This window comes from Palaemon carinicauda, unplaced genomic scaffold, assembly GCF_036898095.1.
Source record: "Palaemon carinicauda isolate YSFRI2023 unplaced genomic scaffold, ASM3689809v2 scaffold25, whole genome shotgun sequence".
NCBI lineage: Eukaryota > Metazoa > Arthropoda > Malacostraca > Decapoda > Palaemonidae > Palaemon > Palaemon carinicauda.
This window is the reverse complement of record NW_027170138.1, coordinates 202,926-212,500: the sequence shown is the minus strand read 5'-3', so window position 1 is coordinate 212,500 and position 9,575 is coordinate 202,926. Positions and strand designations below refer to the sequence as shown.

General features: G+C 36.9%; 1 long non-coding RNA gene across 1 annotated transcript in view; it reads left to right on the top strand.

The window, feature by feature from the left end:
- The window catches only part of LOC137636201 (uncharacterized), a 75,970-nt gene that overhangs the window by 2,771 nt on the left and 63,624 nt on the right, over nt 1–9,575 (top strand). The window contains exon 2 of the long non-coding RNA XR_011042985.1: nt 4,211–4,279. This is a non-coding gene — a long non-coding RNA (uncharacterized lncRNA). The remainder of the gene's footprint in view (nt 1–4,210; nt 4,280–9,575) is intronic.

Here is a 9,575-nt window from a genome sequence, read left to right as displayed (position 1 = left end):
GGCCTGAAATATATACTGTACTGTACTGCGCATGGATAACCGTACCCACGTGATATACACGCTCCAGTCATAAAATATGGAGAGCTGGATATATCTATTAATGGATTTGGTATGATCCCTGATACCGTAATACTAATTTTACATAGTTCACTATACCTGCCTAATGATTTACGTGGGCAGTAGGTGAGAGATGAGCAAGAGTGAAGCTTGGCTTGGACTTCATAACTTCATCTCCCCCAAAGCTTTTAATAGCAGTTACGAGCTTAGTTACTCCATTGACCCAGTCATCGCACACGTGCCAACATGGTTTCCTGGTTATGCAATGAGGGCGTGAGGCAGGTGGTGGGCAGGGTAATGTAGGAATCCCATTGCACCCAGGTGACAAATCACTGGCTAAGGGTAGCACCAACGCATGCACCTTGATTGGGGTAGCTTCATTGGCATTTGGTTGGTTGATGGCACGCTCAAGGGTGATGTTTTACCTGTGAGGGGATAATTAGAGGTGCGTTAACAGAAGTCCTTTGTGTAGGGGTGGGCCCAGTTATGATACTGTAATGTTAACTAATAGAGGGATGAAGGCACTGAGGTTTCTTCGGTTCTGCGTAGTTATCCTACCAGAGCCATCAATCCTGAAGTAGTACTTGTCACAAAAAATCTTGACCAGTAGTTTGTGGCCTTGTCACCACTATCAAATTATTACAGCCATGGTCCCATCTCAACCACCCCACACGTCTTTGACTAGAATAGAGTGAAGAGTATCGTCAGCCGCACATGGCGCCCAGCAGTGGGATTTCTATGGTAACCAACCATGGTGCAATAGAGCCCAGTTCCTTTGATTATTTTCTAGTAGAAAACGGAACTAGAAATATAACCCTTTTTAGATAACTCGGGTTTGTTTAGCTAGGAAAAATACAAATTGTTTTTGAAATATGTAGTTTTGTATTAGTGTATTTAACTTCCTTTAACCTTTCTTTCAATAATCCTGTATTTTGCAGTTGTTTTTATGTGAATACAAACCTTCATAATTTGTTGGTTTACTCCTGATTTATTTAGTCATGACCAAAATTGAAAAGTTGTGGGATTCTGGTAAGATTGTATAGTAACCAACTATCCAACCCACACTGGAGAGGAGCGGCTGAGTTGGTGACAGAGCTTTACTTATATCCTGGTTGTCTGTGTAGGAGATATGTTGTCTGTGCTTTATCTAGTGCTCTACTTTATGCTTTTTCCTTTTGCTTTGTCTGAGTGATCCATGCTTTTCAGAGTTTTCAGAGATGGCTGTGTACAAAAATAAGTCGTGCTTTTTGAAGTACTGATGGGATTGATATTGCTTTGCTTATGGGACACAGTGAACTCGAAATCACACTGGCTTTGGCCGTTGTCCACCCAGATCATGAAACCGTACAGGTATTCTAGTTTCAGATTTTGACAGTCTTAACAGATCCCCATCTCTTTTGAGGGTGCTCAGTCAGGGAGGCCAGATTTTTCTTTCAGATATTGTCAATCGAGGGGATTTTTAAGATTTACAGGTACTATCTCTGATAAGAATATTCGAAATCTCACCAAAGATACCACCTCGAACACTTATTCGAGTGGCAGTAGATAAACCTCTCTCTTCAGTAACAGAATCAGCATTGCTGAAACGATTCTATTATTCGCCATTATGAGCTCGATGGATTATGAGTTATCTGACATCCTGACAATACGAGCTTGAATCGAGTCTGGCTTTCCAGTATGGAAAAGCACCGAACTAAAATCTACTTAGAGAGAAACTAATTAGTTCTCCTAAGAAAACCTCTTCCCTTTTATTTATCAGATTAATTATGTACATACCATGTGCCGGCCTCTTCTCATTTCAAATTACAGGTTAGTTACCTCCGTCCAGAGGTGAGTGCACATTTTGGTCCGTAGATACGTAAAGGAAGAATAATAAAAATCACTACACTCATGCCTTCCTAGCGCATGCTAACTAAACGCACCACCATTCACACGCATAAAGTGTAAAACGCTAAGAGAATGCATCGCCATGACCACGTGGGAGACGAGTAGACAACATGCCACCATTTCACTCTTAAGCTGTGTAGATTGGGAGGCTAGATAAACACTTATGCCTGCTAAACAGAGTAAATTAGCAATGACATCTATGTCCTGTTTTGCCACAGAAAACATGATTTTCCTCATTTTAGGAGCTGTGGCCTGGAGGACTTTATGGTGAAAAGGTGGCCGATGCATGTCCACTTTTTCTTGTGTAGATATTGCTACACTATAAAAATCAGCCCTCCCAGAGGAGGTGGTCAGGCTCTCCTTATTATTCACTCCCTGGGTGTAAGTATTCCTGATGGGATATACCTGACAGATCATATCCCCAGAGGTTTTCAGGTTGGTGGAGACAAAACCATCCCTGCCTCCTCCAACTTATTTTGACTGCTGGTCTTTCAGGGCTCACCACAATCCTTTTCAGGTTTTTTCTCCTCAATTTTCAGATACAGTGCTACCTCCTGATATGAAAATTTTATGAGGCAAAACGAGATGTGAAGATTTTTCCATCTTATTGCAAAAACATTTTCCCTATACAAAACGAGGTACAATCCGATTTTCGCCTGAGACTAATTTTAAAATTTGCACGCCGCCAAACTGTAAGCTCGCCACCATTCTTCCATTGGTTATCTCTCTACTCTGATGCTAGTTACTGCCATATGATCCTGCCCTCCTATTGGGTAGCATCTATCCCATCATGCATCTACACATCGGCGTTCCTCGACCATTTCGTTTCAGTAGCGCTAACATTCACATTGAATTCGTGCTGGTGATTTTGCTTTCATGCTTATAGTTACTGTACTGTACTGTATCGTGTAGCATTGAAGAAACATTTATGTAGGTAAGGGACCTTTCTCATACGTCATTTAATTCTTAAAATAAGTTTGTAACATATTACAATTGATATAACTGTTACTCCGATCATGTAATCCTTCACTTGGGACTGACTTCTAGGCCCTGGCTATCTTGAGAAGTATTTTTCGTTATCTGGGTTAAGGGTTAAACAGACAAATGCCTGTTACAGGGGACTTTCTCTCACCTCAGGAAGACTCCCCATATAAAAAGTGAGGGTTTGTATTTGCATAGGAACAAACCACAAATCTTCAAGATTTTTCCTACCTATACAACCCAGGTCATTGATTTAATTCGCCTCCTTCCCCTGCAAGTCTTATTTCTCTTCCTCTTGTTATTTGAAATTTTTATAGTTTTTATGTGAAGGATCTAATTTAATGGTGTTACTGTTCTTGAGATATTTCATTTTGTTGGTTTATTCTTCTCTTGTAGATTGTTTATATCCTGGTTTCATCTCCTCACCGGGCCGTTCTTCCCCGTTAGAGCCCTAGGGTTTGTAGCATCCTGCTTTTCCACCTAAGGTTATAGCCTAGCTTGTAATTATAATAGTAGAAATAAGTGAAGCTATGTTGTTCACTCGGTCGCTCCTCTCCAGCTTTGATGGGATAGTTGGTAACCATACAGTGTTAACCAGAATCCTTCAATGTTTTAATTCAGGTCGTAACTAAATAAATCGGGTGTAAACCCATATAGAGGATTCAGGTTAGTTTAGTTAACATTACCAGTTAATTATTTGCAATTTACTTATGGCTGAAAGTTATAAGACTACTAATTTGTTTTCATTTTTTCAGATTGAATGGAGAAAGAGGGAGAAAGATAGAGAATGCTGCGAGTGTGTTTCGAGGCTGACATAAAATCTGTCTCTATTTATATACAGTATTTATTAATGTTATCAATTAAATATTTTCCCTGTTGGAACAATCAGGCTTATAGCATCCTGATTTTCCAACTAGGTTTGTAGCTTAGTAATAATAATAATAATATCATCATCATCCATATATATATATGTATATGTGTATGATAATGATAATAATAATAATAATAATAATAATAATAATAATAATAATAATAATAATAATAATAATAATGATAATATTAACAATAATTATGGTAATGATAGAAATAATAATAATACCCTCCATAAATATTTTGATCTCTCTCTCTCTCTCTCTCTCTCTCTCTCTCTCTCTCTCTCTCTCTCTCTCTCTCTCTCTCTCTCTCTCTCTCTCTCTCTCTCTCTCTCTCATTTGTTTTTGTATTTAATGGCCAAATCTAGCTTAGCTAAATGTATAAAAATGCTCATTTCTTTACTTTTTTCCAGATTTGTCATAGCTGCCAGAAAACTCAAGAAGATGAAATACTAAAAGACGAAAATACCTGAAAGCTTCAGGTAAGTCAACTAAATTTGTTCAGTTCTCTCCAGGCTTTTCCTTTCCTCCTCCTGTTAACACCAGGTTCAATGAACCTCTATTTCTACACATCTCTGTATTTAATAGACACCAACATTCATCTCAAAAGCTTCTAATGCATCTCCCACCGACTTAATCAGGCGATATAATCTTTCTCATTCCTTACGGTATATTTCCTTCTGTAGCTTATTGTAAAAGCCTCTTGTGAGAGCTTTTCTTGCAGGACATTTTTAGCATTTTTACATCCATCTCTTATTTATCATTACTTCTCCATTTCTGATTTCCCTCAACCATTTCGTTAAGCAAAATATCATCTCCTTTCCCTCTACTTGGTTGATGACCTACCCCCTCCTATTGGAGCTATCATTGTTAGCTGTAAGCAGTACCATAGGGTCTTTGCAGTGCCTTATTGGCACATCCCTTGCATTAGTAACCTCGCCTCTCTCTCGTAGTGATTTACAGATTCTCAATCTACCAACGGCACTCCTTTCCACACCTTGGTACTCACTCGATATCTTCATTCAAATAAAGTTCCCCACAAGTATTACCATTCATTGTTAATTTCGTCATAATCAGCTCTTGGATGTGTAAAATATTTCTAATTCTTTTCTTCGACCACACAAAAATTATCCTCCTCCATTATCAGCCTTGCAGATCATGATATTTTCACCTTACTTTGTTTGTAGAGGTATACTGGAAATACCTATCATATTCACTATACCTATACATGCCTTGAATTCAAGTACATTCCTTAACTCATGTGCATACCTAACCAGTATCAATCCTATCAACTCATTCGATACCAATTCACATCAATTTCACACATGCTTCACATTCACTCCAAACACACAGGATGAGTTACTCAGATGAACTCTTACTAATTTTCCTAATATCTTATTTTACCTAATCAATCCCTCCTACATACATGTGTAACATGCCCATCTGCACCATATTCAGTAAACTTGCCACATTGCTCTTTGCATGATGCCCATCCTAACCACAACTACGATTCACTCGTAAGATTACACCAACATCCAGTTTCTATATACTCAGTTTACTACATCGATAATATTTGACCACAATCCTCCTCCTCTTTCACCAGCCAATAAGGTGTTTTTTTCACCACACCTGAAACATGCATATAATGCCAATCTACAATAATTCTTCTCTGTTCTACTTTCCAGGATTCATAACACTTCTCAAGGCTACATGAACTTAACCTACCTTCCTTAACCCTAAAACTTTCCTCCCCTTCTATCAACTACTCCCTTCTGAAATTGTTATATCCTGGTCTTTGAAACCCAATCTCAGTTGTATAATCCATTCTGGCCCGGCGGTGTATTTATATGTCCTTTACTCACTATTCAAGATGAACTCAATGTTAGGCCAGTAAAAGAACACCACGACTCGCCTCTAATTACAACAGAAATAGAACCAGTGTCATTTGTTGAATAAAGGCTCCTTATAACATACTTACACCCAAGAATAGTCAGATTGGAACCTAGTGAAGTAACAGAAAGAAGTTTGTGCTCCTTCAAATCATCATGACTTAAGAATAATCAAGATAATCCAAAACGAAGAACTCTTTTACACATTTTCATGGTTAATTTTTCAAGTAAAAGTGTTGAAAATGAGTTAACTCTTACACCCCCCCCCCACACTTTCTGCACATACATACTTCCACAATAAAGTTGTTTATTACAGAGTAAAATAAAACTCGTAATCCCAAGTGCTTTCTTTCACCATGTCTGCTCAGTCATCCTTAATGTCATCATAAACCTAAATAATAGTACTGTCAATACAGGAGTTAAGTCAAATAGTTTTTTCTTCATGCCATATTTTTTACTTGCTCCACAGAACAAACGGTAGTCCTTATATGAGAATGATATTCTGTAGCAAAGAGTAAGAACTATCACTGCTTGAAGAACAACATCGTTTGAGCTGTTTAGTTTTACTCATGAAAAAAAAATATTCTCCCATTCTCTGTGAAAATCACTCAGTTTCACGACAATACTGAATTCACATTAAAGAATTACTTTTGCTATGCCCTCACAACCTTTATCACCCAGTGTGGTTAGTGCTTCCTCTGTCAGGTTCGTATTACAAAATTTGTTATCTACCATGATGACCCTGACAAGAAATGGTTGAATATTAGTATAGGCCTAAAGAAAGTCTTTATTGGGAAATATTCACCTAGTAACAAATGTCATACATACTACACAGACATCCTAGCCTTAGAATCCAATACCTGGACATGCCATATCATACACACTTCTTATACCAGTTGCATAGCACATATAATGCCAGTTAAGGGTTGCCTGGAAAACGTAGCTTAGAACACCAAATATGTCTTGAGAACTTCATGTGAAGTGTTGCTGTATGTTGTTCGTATGGTCATGAAATCCTAAAAGTTCAACCCTTAAAAAAAGACATAATTCCACTGAAAAGATTTTGTTGAACTTTTTGTATACTGTGGAGGGTACCCTACTGAACAAACTGCAAAAATTTTGGTTTCTGTTGCAATTGGTGGTGAGTTATGGGGAAATATGTCTGCTGTGTTTCATGTTCAATGCCTGTTTTTATATCTGATTTCATTCTCTCAAGAGACTTTATATTCTTTTGCTGTTTGTTTCCTCTTCAGCTATATTGATTGTGTGGCTTCTCTCTAACACTTGTACTTACACCCCTCTACCTTTCTTCCAAAAAAGCCATCATTTTATTTCCTAATGATACCTGTAGTCTCATGCCATCTTATATTATCCTTCTCCTCTTTTAGATATGCTTCAGTGTTCCGATTCATATCTCTTAGACCTAGATAATTGTCCTTATAAATTACTGTGACTTCTTTGTTTCCTGTAAAAAAATTCGTACTGTTTCCAGTCTCATTTGTGATTGTCTTTGCTTGTCTTTGTCTAGTTATACAAACTTACTTGTACCTACCTTTGCCTTGCATTGAATCTTTCACTATCGTTTCCCTTCTTTCTCATCTGCTTTTATGTTTCTCTTTCAATGCCTACAATCTCTCTAATCTCTTGCGTCTTAAGTGTTTATAGCCCTATGGTTGCCTGTTGGCCCAGCATGGACGTGTTCAATGTACAGTCTTTACATCCTCCACTTGGCTCTTTAGATTATCGGTTGTTCTTTCATCATTTTCTACCCTTTTCATTGATTTATTCCAGCCTTTATCGATATCTTTTATACTGTAGTCTTATAAGCCCTTTGACTCATTGTTTCAATTCCCAAGAGGAAATTCCATTTACTTTGGGCTCCATATTCTGTTCTGCTGTAACATCAACTTGTATTATAATTTTGTCCTTTCTTTTTCACATTCATCTTTCAGTTCTTGGGTCTTTTTTTTTTTTTTTTTTTTTTTTTTTTTTTTTTTTTTTTTTTTTTTTTGTAGCTTATAATCACTCATTCCATAATACTCTATTTGAATTGTAATTCTGGTCTCACTTGCAATTCCAGTTCCTACCTTTAAGCTTACATAGTTTTTATAAACACCTGGTACATAATTAATATACTGTTGGTTGCTAATGTCAACTGCTTACTGGTTAATTTTGAGTAGTTTTTTCTTTATGTATTGTATTGCAATTGATTTTCTTACTATATTTTTCATATTTTTGTATACCTATATTCCCATTTTCATTCTTTCTAGGAGACAGGTGTTGACACAATTCTTTGAGTGTCTCTCCTAACCATCCTCTCCTCTTAAAGAACCTAAATTTCTCTTGATTGGAAAAACACTTGTCTCTACTTTTTAATTAATAATTTTAAATTTTTGTCTAGCAATCTGGATTTCTTCTCTCTCCTGTCAGCCAAAACTAATTTAGCGAAAGATTTAGTCACATTCTTTAGGAGACTTCTGGGTTACTATGTACCAAAATCTAACACACTTCTACTTATACTTTATTCACAGTTTTACAATATCTGACACACTCTACTTATACTTTATTCACAGTTTTACCTAGAATATTAACCTAAGGCTGGAACTTGCCCTCTATTTTTACAATAATTCTATGCCGGTAAATACTAACCTAACCTAACATATGTTCCATTGAAAACTGTGTTTTACTTGGTCAAAACTAGAAAAAGCCCTGATATTTACCATACCTAACCTGTCTATTAATTTCACCAATCCTCTTTTCCGTAAACATACCACTAAATGTCTTGCTTATCCACAAACAAAAACACCTCACATTTGAATATAAATATACCATGGGAAGACACCTAACATTTTGGATTGAAACAATCATAACATAACATAACACGATACTATATTTTCATTTTACAGTAATATCGTAGGATTGTTTACTTCCCTTATAGAAAGTCTCATTCCATTGGTGAATGAGGATATTTCACAATATTGTTTCCCTCCTGATAGTTTTATTCGACTGGCCAATACAATACACAACAGTCGCCCAAACAAATCTTAATATTTTCTTCGCCAAAAAAAAAATGTCGTTTTCATTTCAACTCGCCTTCCTATTCATACCTTCGGTTTTACTTATAATAGTTGATAAATGCTTATCATCCTCACTATTACTGTAATTAGACTTCTTTCATCCTAACTCTGTTTAACACTTTGACAATCTTTCTATCTTACAGTCTACAGCTTTTCAATTACCAGGACACCACCAGGTCTGGTGTTTAAAAACAGTTTGCTTGTGGAAGGGAAGTCATATAGGCCACCATCCTTTTCATTCACAGTACCTGCAAAAGAAGACAGACTTGTGAGAGGTAGTAGGTTGGCCAGGGCACCAGCCAACAGGTTAATATACTACCGCTAGAGTGTAATGGGGTCCTATGACTGGTCAGACAGTACTACACTGGATCCTTCTGGTTACAATTTACTTATCCTTTACCTACACATACATGGAATAATTGTCCTATTCGTTACAGATTCTCCTCTGTCCTCATACACCTGACAACACTTGAGATTACCAAACAATTCTTCTTCCCCCAAGGGGTTAACTATTGTACTGTAATTGTTCAGTGGTTACATTCCTCTTGGTAAGGGTAGAAGTGATTTTTAGCTATGTTAAGCAGCTCTTCAAGGAGATGGGCACTCCAAAATCAAACCATTGTTCTTTAATCTTGAGCAGTGCCATAGTCTCTGTACCATACTCTTTCACTGTCTGGGTTTAGAGTTCGCTTGCTTGAGAGTATACTCGGGCACACTATTCCATTTACTTTTTCTACCTCTTGTTTTGTTGAAGTTTTTATAGTTTATATTATATAGGAAATATTTTCATGTTACTGTTCTTCAAATATTTT